We start from the raw sequence: 14,709 nt of genomic DNA, 5'->3' as shown, positions 1-14,709 counted from the left end.
TAACCGAGAATATGTGATAAATTTGTCAACTGGTCAGCCTCCGGGTCCTGACTGATCTTTAGCACTGGCATGAGGACAGAGAGAAAGGTTCAGGGTGTTCAATTTTTGGCTGATCTTAGATGAAAAGAGCCTCAAAGCCCCCCTCCTCCAGCCTTTTACGAATCTACAAAGTGAGCCTCAGTCAATGCTACCTGCAGAGACTTGGCCAGTGTTCTGCTCTTGAACCAGATTGGTATTTAGAGAACTCTTTTCTTTCCTTTCTGGCAGAAGGTCAACGCCATCCCCAGAATATCACCTCCTTGGGAATAGCCAGGATTCTGTCAGTTGGAAATGGTACCTAGTTGCAGCTGTGACTATGCTTACCCTAAAAACCGGCACGGGGGCTTGTTAAAATCCCATTAGCCAAAACCCTGGCTTGGCTCAAGGAGATGCCAAGACCGAAGCTTGCTGGTGTTTAATTAGAAAATTTTATGGACACCACATCAGGAAACCTGGGACAGTGGAGACTTAATGGTGATGACATGGGCTTGGGATAGACCTTGGCTTCACATCTTGACTCTAACAAACTGTGTGACTCTGAGCAAGCCACTTTACTTCTCTGATCCTCTGTTCCCTCACCTATAACACGGATCATAATGATGGTATCAGCTCATAGGGTTCATGAGGATTGAATTACATAATGTGTGTAACATATCTCATGCAATTGTAAACAAGGATGTGGTCTGTTACTATAAAACTGTAACTGAATTTGCAGGCGTTTGAAACATGCTCTTTTAAATCTTGGGCACAGCTCGCTTCAGTGCTTGTTTGTGAAGAAGATTAGGTTGGCCACTCAAGTTCTTTCCATGCGGTTCTGGTTAATGCTGAGGCCCTGGGAAATGTGTGAAATCAGAAAACTTTGTCTCCAGATACCCTTTTCTATTAGCTCTTCTCCATTGTGTGGCACCCTGTTTCTGCAGCCTTGAGCTTCAAGTGCCTGTCTCTCCCCATTCCCTCCTCATCAGCAAAAACTGATAAGATCATTTAAACTAAGGTGTAAGTGACTGTCCTGCCCAGGGCTACAGTAGTCACTTTTTTTTTTTTTATTTTTTTTTTAACGTTTATTTATTTTTGAGACAGAGAGAGACAGAGCATGAACGGGGGAGGGTCAGAGAGGGAGGGAGACACAGAATCTGAAACAGGCTCCAGGCTCTGAGCAGTCAGCACAGAGCCCGACGCGGGGCTCGAACTCACATACCACGAGATCGTGACCTGAGCCGAAGTCAGACGCTTAACCAACTGAGCCACCCAGGCGCCCCCAGTAGTCACTTTTTAACAGGATATGAAGGCAATGAAACAGAGTAGGTGGGGTTTCAGGCATCCATCAGAGTAATACGGGGGTGGGGGGGGAAGTTTTAGGGGACAGGAGGCTCTTCCCAATGCCACAGAGTCACTGTCCACTCATAATACTGGCCCCATTAGTGCAGCCATAAACAAAAAAGTATTTCTGTATTCTATTTCTGCATCCTGAAGCTAGAAAATCAAGTCTGCAGCCTTTGCAAAAGTGTCGTAATAAAGGAATTTGTGCACCAAGTTTTTATACTAACCTCCTCTTGGTAAACCGACACAGCTCCTGCATGCCAAGGTCCCTTCCAGTTCGGCACATCTATGATACTCCCCCTCAAATGCATTTTTTCTTCAGAGCTCAAGGGTGGGGTTGGCGTTTTTGCCTCACTGGGTTTGTGGGAGACCCAGCTGCAAAATCATTAATTGCTTTGGTGAGTCAACAAATAAACAATGACAGTCAGCTACTGTTCCCATACTGCAAGGTCATAAGAAGTTTCTGGACTTCTCTGCAAAATCTTGTTAAAAAAAGGATCCTCACGGCCCTTAAAGCTTCTTTAGTATGGAAAATTACAAACATATGCACAAGAAGAGAGAATTGTGTAATATATCCCCCCATGAACCTATCACTTCACTTTGATAATTACCAACTTAAGGTTTATAATGTTTTATCCATACCCCTGCTTACCATCGTCCCCGGATAATTTTGAAGAAAATTTCACTTACGGATGAAAGATAATCTCATCTGTAAATATTTCAGTAATTACACCTTCTTTATGACCAACATAGTACATCTCTCCAGGGGAGAAGAACTTCCTACCTCCCCCCATGATGCCAAGAACATTTGACAAGTCTGCATCTGTGTCCCAGGGCTGGTCTCTAATTTAGGCAAGCTCAAGGGTTTGGTGAATTCTGTCCAAAGTCTGTCCTGCTCCCTGGAGACAAAGGGACATACATAAAATCTCACGCAGAGGCACTGCCCTGTGCAAGATTTTGAGTATTAGCTGAGCTGCTGCCCAATAACTGAAATGAGACCCAAACTAAGAGGCAGAAATCATCGTCGTGAATCCCAACTGGCCTCAGCATTTTTCACGGGTGTTATTTCATGCAGCTTTCACCAATTCTGATTTTACTTCTATTTTATAGATAAGAAAACTGAGCCCAAGGTCACACAGCTAGTCGATACCCAAGGCAGAAACTGACTAGATGCTAATCGAACTCCGTTCTTTTTCATGGGCATAGCTGGATTACATTTCCCAGGTTCCCTTGCAGTCAGGTTTGGCCGTGTGACTGAGTTCTGGCCAAGGCAATATAAGCCAGTCCCATAAAAAAATAAAACGTCCAGGGCAATCCTACATGTTCTCTTTCTTTCTCCATCCACTGGCTGAATGGAGAGAATTTCTAGGCCCAAGGGAGGATGGAGCCACAGGAAGGAGGGAGCCTGGAGGACTGTGTGGAGCAGATACCTCTCTGAACCCTCACTGGATTGTGAAGTGAGTAAAATAAATAAATAAATAAATAAATAAATAAATAAACGAACTTTTATTATGTTAAGCCACTGAAATATGGGTGGTGTGTGTTAGAGCAGTAAGCCTACCTTGACCAATACAGTGGCACAAATAGGATTAAACCCTAAGCTGACTATGCCAATGTTCAAAGCCTTGCCCTATACCACACTGCCTCCAGGCACAAAAAATCAGAATTGCTTATAATAATCTCCTACATGTTCAGCATTTGATCGAACTGCCTGTGAGGCTCTCACATCTTAGGTTTGTGCTAATAGAGTAGCTGCTGATCACGTAGGGCTATAAAAAGTAAAATTTTTAAATCTGTTTCTCAATCGCACTGGTCACATTTCAAGTACTCAGTAGCCCCCATGTGACTAATGGCTACCACATTGGACAGTACAGGGAGAGGACATTTTCGTCATCACAGAAAGTTCCATCAGACAACGTCGTATGTAGACCCAACATTTGCAATGTACCTTTCCCTGAAAATCCCCACAGAAGGGCCGGGGACGCAGAGGACAGAGGATGATCCACAGGCATAAGGGGCCTTTCCCCTGTAGGGGCCAAGAGCAGGCCGCCTAAAATGTACCACAATGTCATATGGATTATTTTGTATTGATCTACTTGGGGAACAGCCAGTGCAAGGACACTCAGACCCTTCTCTGTCTCCCTAAAAGCAGGAAATAAATCTCACATATCAAAGGCATCTTCCCTGCACTAAGAAGTAAAGAGACGTTTTCATCATCAGAGATAGGAGCTTTAAAGGCAAGAAAACTATAGAAACAAAACTATTACTTTGTTACTAATCTGCTACCTCAGCCCAAATTCCTCATATATTTATTGTCTCTTTGTCTGAAAAAAAATAGAAAAAAACTGCCCACCTTGGTCATTTCTTTAGGCCTCAGTTTCATTATCGAGGCTCCCTAGGCACTTAATAAAGCTTTGGGTTTTTCCTCCTATTAATCTGCCTCATGTAAATTTAATTCTGAGTCCAGCTCAAAGAACTTAAGGGTAGAGAAGAAATTTTTCCTTCCTTCAGCCCTCACCCAGACTTTGGGTCTTTGTTCCTGCCTTCCCCAGTTAATTTCCCAGCTATAAACTCGTGGCTCTCCTGTACTCAGGGTCACAGGCTTCGGTATGACGTCTTCTGACAGAATGAGCCCTACCTGTTTCACTGGACTGTGTCTCCTGAGGGCAGGGCGGTATCTCATTCTTACCTCAACCCCTGCGCACAAGGACCCAGGGCTGTGCTTCCTGGCCAAGGCTGGGGATTGACAGGGAATTTTCCAGAAGGAGAAGCCCAACCAAGGATGCCAAGTACATGCGTCCATTTCCCACAGGGTAGCCACAGCCATCTTTCTGAAACGCAAATCCAACCATATTGCCCTTCGGTTGAAATCCTTCTATAAATCCTCATTGCCCTCCCAAGTAAGCACACATAGCTCCCGTGTCTCATTTGTTATCCAATCCTTACTTCTTCTGCTTTCCCACCTTCAACTCCTGGAGCTCTTGATAGAAGCCCATGTTCCTACCGTATTACAAGTGATGCAGTTCTCTAAGTGCCCAGCTTTCTCTTGCCCCTGAGTGTTTGCTCAAGCTGTACTTTCCTCAAGAACTCTATGTATCTTTCCCACCTCTGCTTAGCTAGGCCTACATGTCCCCCTAAGCTTGGAAACACTTCTTCCAGGAGGCCTTACTTGTCCCTCAGCCTGGGACAGACCCCTCCAGTCCATCTCCCTTGACTCTCAGCCCTGACCAGCTATAGAACTTTCCACACTTCCAAGTCTTCCTTGAGAACAGGAAGGAGGCACTTGCAGTTAGGAATCAGTAGAGACTATCTTGTACAAGTTCTTGCCAAGAGATTGACCCTTCTGAGTCCCTCTAAATTATGAGCCTCCCTCCCCTCAACACACACACCCACACTCACACCCACATGTTCCATCCATTTGATTCCTCTGCAGAGTCACCAGGGAGGCAAGTGGAGCCCTGTAAATCTCTCACAAGCAGCAATGCCCAGAGACCTCTGCTTTTTGACCCCAGCCAGCTGCTCAGAACAAATGCCACTAAACCCATGGAACATGCCCCGCTCCCACCTGCCATGCTCTCATCATCTGAAAGGGGGGCCTGATATGCAGATGAGGGTGTGGCAGTCACAATCCAGGCTGGTGCCAAGGTAAACCATGGGTCTTCCCTTCACTGGATTATTTTTATGGGGATCAGAGCAGAGACAGGCAGTGGACTCCAACTCCTGAGACAACATCACAATAAATTGCCATGGTGGTCCTTCTATGGTTCATGACTAGTAAATCAAATCTATTGAACAATACATTTACTGCAAATTTAAGAAGTCGTTCTTCCATTTTTTAAGTGTACACGTTAAATCATGTCCAGAGTCATAAAGAACGGAGACAGCTGGGCTCAGCGTGAAAAAAAAAAAAAAAAAAAAAAAGCAACTGCATAAAGAGTAACTGCATAAAGTTAGTAAATTTCTTGTCCTTTGATGATGACAGAGTGAATACCCTTCCCATGGCTCTTTAGGGGTGCTTCTCCCACCCAGGCAGACTGGCATCTTTAAAGTGGTAAGTGTACACCATCGTAGCTAATGCCTGAGTCAATTTTGCAAATACAGGCTCAATGTTAGCAGGTTCCCTCTTTGCTGCAGATTCCTGGAGTGGACAAAAAAGGAAACACACCATAGCCATCTTAGTGAATTACACAGTGCTGCTTGCCCTGGTGAGGCCGTGATGAGGGATATGGGGAGGGGGCCAGGTATGAACTGTTTTTCCCCAGGAAGATTCTTTTCACTTCCTTTTCGGCCTACTCAAATGTTTCTTTGACTTGAACTGAAGTCACAGCTCAAGATGCACTTTTGACTAGGACACGTGAGTATGCTTTGACTTATCTGCGTCTCTAGTCCCACCTGAATATTAACAGGGGAGCCCCAGCCCTGAGCCCGACACTCAGGAAACATTTTATTTTTTTTTATTTTTTTAACGTTTATTTATTTTTGAGATAGAGAGAGACAGAGCATGAACGGGGGAGGGTCACAGAGAGAGGGAGACACAGAATCTGAAACAGGCTCCAGGCTCTGAGCTGTCAGCACAGAGCCCGACGCGGGGCTCGAACCCATGGACCGTGAGATCATGACCTGAGCCGAAGTTGGACACCCAACCGACCGAGCCACCCAGGCGCCCCAGGAAACATTTTAATTGAACCCATAGGTCTTCATCCACTAACACTAGTTCAACAAACATGTATCAAACCATTCATTCCTTTAACACCTAGTTATTGAACATCCACTAGTTGCTGTGCTGGGCATATGGTGGTGAGCAAGATGGAGGCAGGCCCTGACTTCTTGGAGCTCATGGTTTAAACAGAAAGACAGACCGTGGATGTGTGCTCTGCACTGAGGTTTAGGCTCACCAACCTCTTCTGGGGGTCAGAGAAGCCCGAGGGGTGAAGGGAAGCTAGATTCACAAATTCTCAAAACAATCTCATGAGGTCGATTTATTTTTATTCCCATTGCCGACAAAGAATCGGAGGCGAGCATCACATAGCTACCTAGTGACAGAGCCAGGGCTATGCATGGAGAGGTAGGAAAGCACAGGGAGGAGGCACTTGGCCCAGCCTGTGGGGTCAGGGAAGATGCTCTGGACGAGATGACATCTGAGCTGGGAGCAGAAAGAGGACAAGGAATCAGCCAAATGATGACGGCTGAGGGGATGAAGCGAACACCAGGCAGCAAACACGCCAAGACAGGAATGAGTCCAGTGTGTGCCCGGGTTGTGGGGCCAGAGTCAGGGCACAGCAGGGGCTAAGGCTGGGAAGCCCAGGCAAGGAGCTAGAGTCTGTCCTGCAGGCCACGGGGAGCCACCAGAAGGCTCCGGGCAGTTGCGTAGTACAGGCAGATCTATGTTAGAAAAACCCACTCTGGCCTGGCAGTGTGGAGGATGGATTTGAGGAGGACCAGATGGGAAGCAGGGGGACCAATTAGCAGGCTATTGCAGTATTCTAGGAGAGAGATGATGAGGGCCTCTGCTAGGGCAGTGGTGGGTGGATGGACAAAAGGGAGCATGAGAGAAAGAAGTTGGAGGTAAAATTATCAGGACTTGGGACTGCTTGGGCATGGAGCACAAGAGGCCCCCAGGTCAGGCTGTGCCACCTGGCCACACGACCCTACCGATGTAGGGCTGGGGGATGCCATGTGGAACCAGCTGGGGTGCAGAGGCAGCCCTTCCAGGAGGGAGGGCTGGTCACAGTCCTCTCCAGGGGCCCTTTCCAGGCAAGGCTGTTTATACCGGGCTGGAGGAAGCTGTCAGCCGGGGACATTCAAGACCTGTGAGCAATGCAGACCTTCAGAAACAGGCTGGCGTTTCCTCAAAACAAGCTCATAATTCCTCTGGTTGTAGGGGAATGAATTTTCAAAATAGGGCTGAACACATCTCAGCACAGCAGGCCACAGTAGCTAGAGGCCTATAGAATTGCTGACCTCTTGTGAGATAAGAGGAGAAATTAACCCTTGGGTCTCATCCCCTGCCATTCTTCCCTCCACCCCCTTATTGTCCCCAACATGCATGCCCGCGCAGGCGCACACACGCACAGGCGTGCGTGCGCTTTAGCTTCCCTAAACTTCTCACCTCCCCCAGACACACCAGGCCCTTTCACACTCCCTCTTTGCACCTGCTGTTCTCTCTGCCTGCAGAGTCCTTCCTCCTTCCCCACTGGGCAAACTGTGTTCCTCCTTCCAGCCCAATCCAGATGCGGGTCCTCTCTGACTGCCCCAGGCATCCTCACCCCACTTCCCACTGTCAAATAGCACCTTGTGATTAAGTTGCTCTGAGCTCTTTCTCCACCTCCAAACTCAACTCCTGAGTCGTATTCATCTTGGCTTCCCGGCAGCTGCACAAGGTCTGACCATCTCGCCAGTGTTCAAAAACCGCTTGTGAAATGAATAAGCACAGCCCTGGAGGTAGACGAGACTTCTTCCCCAGCCCAGGTCCCAAGTTCCTCATGTTCCTCTCACATCAATGAAGAGGCTCTTCTCTGCCCTCCAGGTACTCACACGCTCCGTGGGAAATCACACCAGTGCACACATGCACACACATGAGAGGAGAGTAGCAGAGACAGTGCCTCCATTTGCCCTCAGTTCTACGTGAGCTGGTCTATTATTAGAGCAGGTCTCATAAATCAGCCTTTATTTTTATCCCCATTTTACAGATGAGGGTTCCACCCTTAGGGAGACCATCAGCTTTGGGAGGCACTAAAGATCAGACCTGTCGAACATCAGTGGGGCAAATGAGCTTGCCCAGGCTGACTGCAGCTCGTGGGTCCAGATGAAGTCTCCAGAAAGCAAGGCCTTCGGTCATTTGTCAGGTGGCCTGTGCAGTCTCTCGGGGTTTCTGACGGGCTTCTGGAGCAGGAGGAAACTGACTACCATGACCCAGCTTGTCAGCCTCTGGGAATCTTCTCTGCCTACCTTAGGCTGGGTACCTCCACCTGTCAAAGGTGGTACTCATGGCAGGGAAATAGACAAGGGTCAGGAGGGACTGGAGTTGCCATCATCATCATCACATCATCATCACCACCATGGAATTAGTAACAACTGTTACTGTGCAGAGGCCTTATATGCATTCTTATTTTTTGTTTTCTTATTTTTTAGTCCTTACAGCACTCCTATGAAACAGGTACCATCACCCCCACTTATCAGATGAAAAAAACCAAGGCTCAGAAAAGTTCAACAACTTGCTCAAGATCATTAGCAGAGCTGGGATTTGGAAACAAACAGTAGACCCCAGAGCCCCTACTTTTAAATGCAGCTCTGCCGAGAGATGCAGAAGGCAGGCCAGTGCCCTGTTATCCATGGAGGGACACGGTAGAAAATGAGAGGCCACAGGAAGGCCAGCAGCACCTGCTCATTGCTCTGACTCCCACAGCCCTTCCAGGCCTCTCCAGCTCCAGGCAGGGATGGAAATCTGCTCCTCGACAGGTTAGAGCTCTGAGGAGTCCCAGAAAGCACAGGTGAGTGGGGGAGGGAGTGCAGGTAGATGAGCAGAGGTGTCCCTGCCCCCACCCCCCCGGCCAGCCCCCCAGTCTCACAGTGATGGCCTCTGGATCGCTGCCTCTCTTAGATGCCTGGATCACTGCGGTCGGGAGCCTAATCTCCATTCTGGTGGTTTTGGTTGCTATGGTAATTGAATTCACTTAAAGTTGTCTCCACGCTAGTCTGTCTACCTCTTCCTGCCCGTAGCCTAGAAGGGCACAAGCCCAGGGCTGAGGGCAAGAAAGAGGAGGGCTTGGTGGCCCTGGAAACCAGTGTGCTTTTCCTGATCCAGAGGTCCTCCTCAGAGGTAGAAGAGAGAATCCTGGAGAAATGTTCCTTCCAAGACTTTCTCCATCTTTCCCTTTGCTTCCTGGCTCCGCTCTATAGAAAGACGCTGCAGTTGGGCTGTAAAGGCAGGAACTGGCAACACCAGGCGAGCAGGGACACTCTGAGAGCATCTTCTGTTCCTCAGCATTTTGTTACTCCTTCTACAAATGCCTACTGAGAGCCAGCTGTATCTTAAGCCCTGCTGCTTGTCTCTGGACACAGGGGTCTCTCTGGGGGCAGCTCAGGATCCAGCCCCACTGGAAAGACCCCTACAGCACATCTCTGTGTCTGAGATATCAGGAGACTTGCCAGCCAGGATCGGGATTGTGGAAACTCTCCTTTTCCTCCTTTCTCTGCCAGAGGGAGTGTCATCAGACTGGGCTGAAAGCAGAATGGGACCACCCTAGGCAAGGCCTGAGGGATAACCCATGCTCATTTTCTCCACGATGCTAATGTGCGAGAGATTTTGACATATAAGATAAATGACAAGGATGAAAGCCAATGTCAAAGAGCTGCCTGAGGCGTGTGTGGGAGTGACGGACCCTCCCCCGGACAGCCAGCACTTTGCTTGGGTGATAGGGAGTGACACAAAGAAGGTCACCGAAGATTATGGGTGATTGTATGTGCATAGGGCTCAGTGTTTTGAGTAACAGCTGGGGGAAGCAAGCAAAAGGAGGAGTCATGTAGCTTCAGCTGTGTCCCGGGAATCATGCTCTGTGCTCTGCACTGGGACAACACCGATGACTGAGGCACCGCAGAGACTTTTGAGGAGCTCCCAACCTGGGAAGCATGACAAATGAACATACAAAGGGTGCATCGTATAAAAGGACAAGAGCAGTGCACACTGGGAGCCCAGAGCTGGGAGGAGAGAGAGGGAGAAGGGCTGTCTGGGAAGACTGCATGCAAGGCAGGCAGGGTACACTGAATTGCATTTTCGAGGCTGAGAAGGAATTCTTGAGACAGAAAGCCCTTCTGTGCAAAGACAAGAGCATGCATGAGCAAACGCACAGAGGTACGAAAATGAGCAGCATGTCTCGTGACGGGAGCACAGGCCAAGCAAGGACAGTGGTAAGAACTCTAGCAGGAAAGGCCTGAGGACAGCAAGCCCAGCTGGGGTTCCATCCTGTAGGCCATGGGGGGCCATCGTGGTAAGAACTGTGGTTTAGCAAAACAACTCTGGAGCAGTGAGAAGGGAGGGTAGAAGTGAGAGGTTGTGGAGGGTTGTGAGGGGCCAAACTAAGGCTGTTGAATTAGTAATGGCGACAGAAACAGCCAAGAAGGGGAGCCCCAGAATCTGTGGGCCCCATGTTTGGCTGGTTGTGCAGGGGGGTGGAAGAGGTGTGCAGGAGGGAGGGCTGACAGCTGAAGAAAATGAAAGAGCCAGAGAAGTCTCTATGCTTTAGAATAGAGCCAGGGCTGGGAATTCAGTGAAATAAGGAACCCAAGTGCAGCCATGTTTCGGATAGGTGGGTAAGGAGTCTGAGAAAGTCAAGGTCAAACGCCTGATAGACAGAAGGAAGCGTATTTCTAGCACCTAGGAGGGAGCTGCCTATTAGAAATGAACATGTGGGAGTTACCGGCACAGAGGTAACAGCTGACTCTGTGAGCAAAGATGACATTGTCCAGGGAGAAGGCACAGAGCAGGGACACAGGAGGAGGCAAACATAGCTCCTTGGTGAATGGTCTGAGGCAGGGTAGTCAGTTTCCTTTGGGAAGGTGGGGAGTGACTGGAGGCCATGGATGGTAGGAGAAGGCAGGTACGCAGCCTATGTGAGCTTCAGGGAAGATGCTACCAAGAGAAAGTTGTGAGAAATTGGTCTAGAGCAGTGGCTTTCAAACCTGGGTGTGCAAGACCCCTTGTCAAAACACGGATGGTGGGGCCTGACCCCCAGAGTTCCTGATCCACTAGGTCTCTAACAAGAGACCTCTAACAAGCCCCACAATGCAAACTGATGCTGCTGGTCTGGGGACCGCCTGAATCTAGGCTGGTCTAGGTTGATAAGTCTTCACTTAAGAAGCTTCAATATAAATTCCTCCACTCTTTCTCGTGGCCCAAGTTAGACATGAAGACAGAAAGCCAGGCTTCAGTGAAAGAGCAGAGGGGGAGGAAAAAGCGGAGAAGGTAAGGCACCTCCTTGAAAGTAGAGAAGATTCTACTTGGGACACAGGGATGGGGGGTGGGGAGGAGGGAAGCCACGGGGCTGGCAAGAGAAAGACAGGCCAAAGAAGGTTCAGGATTTGATGACATAAGAGGAGTGTGGCCTGAGGGCCATGACTAGGGGTCACACGAAGGGGACGAAGATGAGTTAGGCAGAGAGAAAGCATAGGATTAGAACCAGCCTCAGGTCCTATTTGGAGTCCCGGCCAAAAGTCCAGTCTCCTTCCCTGAGAGCCTCATACCTCTGCCCATCTGTCCCTTCTAACTGGGAGTCATTGCCAGTCTGGGCCTTCCCCAGCACAACAGAGGCAGCTGCCTTATACCACGGGTCACCTCTCATGGGGGCTGCTCTGAGGACAAGAAGACCTGGTGCTTTTTTCATTTTTTTCCCAAGATCTCAGATCACAGAGTCCAAGACTCTATGCAGAAGATCCTGACCTCAATACTAGACACCCTCCTGGGGCTGACCCACCCTGCCAGGGGAGGCTCAGAACTTGAGTCTTATTTTCTATCAGTGGAGCGAGTCCATAAAGAAAATCCAATTCATCGGTGTCCAAGAGAACATTACCAAGATAGACGAGACACCATGGGCAGTATTTAATTATGAGCAGGCAGAGCAAATAGGAGGGACGCAATAAAAATGCTAATCAGGGAGGAAAAAAAAAAAAAAAAAAAAACAACCCAGGCTTCATTTTCTTCTAGAACAGACTAAAGCTCATCCTCCCCACTCCACACCCAGACCCCAAATGAGTGCTGCAGACCTGGTTCTGATTGTGGCTTGGTAACAGGGGGGTCTGTTTTAGCTCCAATCCCCAGCCTCTTCCAGCCTCTATCTTTCCAGACTCCCAGTTCCTAGAAGGTCCAGCCCAGAGGGAGGGAGGGAGGCTGGCTTTCACTTCAGCCAGGGAGAACTGGCAGGGAACTTGAAAAGTGAAGGAATTTATTACTCAGGGCTCGATTCCATGTTGCAGGGGCACTTTCAGAAGGGACCATCTCTCTTTCAGTAGCACATCCAGAATGGGCATGAGGAGGGAGCAAAGCAGGACAAGGGCCCCCTCAACCAGCCTGAATTCAGTGCACTGGGCTGTGCCTCCGGCCTGGAAGTCAGGTCAACTCAGGGCCACTTTGGGAGACACCGGGGACACTCAGCCAGGCCCAAAGCCTCGTGTTCCCAATTCTATTCAACTTGGCTGAACTTGACCTTGGAGTGTGGTTCAGGATTTTGCAGACCATTCTGTCTCACTCCCCAGTTGGCTGACTCCTCAGGTGGCTGGATCCTTGGTCCTTCCTGGCCAGCTCGCTCAACATCCACAGTGCTGCCAAAGGCAGATGTATTTCTCTCGTTTCCCTTGGTGTCTCTGTTGGGGGGTGGGGGGGTGCAGACTTCATGCTGGTGTCAGGTAAAGCTTGCTTTCTTCGCATCTGTGAGGGTATAGACACAGCCCAGGCCCTTTCCTTATTCTGGCCTCTTCTGTTTACTGGGCTCACCAGCCACCTTGGCTGGTGTCCTTTCAATTTATTGCTCTCTTGTCTCCTTAAGTCTCTTGCAGCCTTGAGCTCTTCCCAGCATTGCCAGGGCAGGAATTGCCCAAGGATTGTCTGGGATGCCATCCTGGATCATCACCCTTCCCCGCAAACCACAGGCCCTCAACTCCTGGCTGCTGCCTCTTCCGGAAAACATACCTGTTAGATAAAACGTGTGTGTGCCAGCTCACTTACCTGCTGTGGGATCTTGCACAAGTTGCTTGATAGCTCTGTGCCTCAGTTTCCTCACCTGACAAATGGAGATAACCGCATCGTCTTCCCGGGATGCGTTACAAGAATCCAGTGCAAATGCTTACAAACAGATGAGAAGCATCCCTGCCACATGAGAAGCTCTCAGGAAGTGTTAGCCATCAGCAGCAGCAGCATTGCTGTGATATTTATTATTGAGGTTGATGATGGTCTTATGTGCCTATATATCCAGGTACTTGGTAGAGTGTCTGGCATGAATAAGCACTCAATAATCATCGACTCGATGAGGGAATGTACTTCGAAGCTAATTTTTTTCCCAAGGTATTACCCTTCCCAGGAAAATTTAAATTTAAACAGAAGATCTGCACGTTGATGACAACGCTTAATGCGTAAGTGGCTAATGGTGTGGTTCCAGATGTCTCTGGGGAAGGGATTTAAAGTCAGTGGTTGTTTTCATATCTAGTCAGTCAGTTAACTCGTAATACGGCTAGCCCTCGTCGGTAGCTCATAGTTATCTTCCCTAAGGTGGAATCTCCCTCCTGATGCCAAAGCAATAAAGCCTTAGAAGCTAGTGTGGGCATAAAGGAGACAAAGAAACACTTCCAGCTGCAGGAACAATATTTCCTGTATCCCCTGGGCTCCACGTCACCACAACTGGCATATGTGCTGAAGCTGTAAAGCCCACATGGGCTTGTTCACTACGAGAAGGAGCATGAGTCCTGCCCACCAGCTGACCACAGACCCTGGCATGACGGGGCTCTCAGACTCCAGTCCTAGACTCTCCTGGGAGAGCCTTACCCCTTCTCCACCTCGCCAGAGAACTCTGGTAATGAAGAGTAGAAGTATTTTATCTAAATGTTCCTGGACAGCTATGCTGTGAATCTGCTCCAGGATCTTGGTTGGAAAACGGCTAGCCATTTCAAGTTCAGAGGCGAGGGGTGGCCACGGGCCTGGGGGCTGCAAGAGTCTCCCCATGGTATCTCATCCTACAGCTGAAACTACCTTTATAGACATTCTCACATATGCTTCCCTCAACAGAAGAGTGAGTGGGTTGGTACCTTCATTCCTTTTTCTTTCTTTTAGAGTTCTTTTAAAAGATTTATTTTTACATTGTTCAAAATTCCAATGGTCCTAAAGTCTATACAGCGGGAGACCCCTCTTCTCCGTCCATAGCCATCCCCATCTTCTTTGGTGCAGACAAAAATCACTGGTTCCCTGAGAAATGTTCTAGGGATATTTTATGCATATACAAGCAAGTATATATAGTCTTTCCCTCCTTTTCACAAATGGAAAGCTTGCTTTACACACTGTTATGCACCTTGCATTTTCTCACTCCAGAATATATTTTGGAGATTATTCGATATCAGTATGTACAGACCTACATCATTCTTTTTGTGGCTACATGATATCCTGTTATATAAATTAGCTTATTTAACAAGCCCATTTAAGTCTTTCCACTCTTTAACTTTTATGAATAATGCTGTAGTGAATAACCTGTAAGTATATCTGCAGGATGTATGCAAGAATATCTGAACATTGGAGCACCTGGGTGGCTCAGTCAGTTAAGTGTCCAACTTTGGCTCAGGCCATAATCCTGTGGTCTGTGAGTTCAAGCCCCG

This window comes from Panthera onca, chromosome C1 (assembly GCF_046562875.1).
Source record: "Panthera onca isolate mPanOnc1 chromosome C1, mPanOnc1 haplotype 2, whole genome shotgun sequence".
Taxonomy (NCBI): domain Eukaryota; kingdom Metazoa; phylum Chordata; class Mammalia; order Carnivora; family Felidae; genus Panthera; species Panthera onca.
This window is presented reverse-complemented; position numbering follows the sequence as displayed.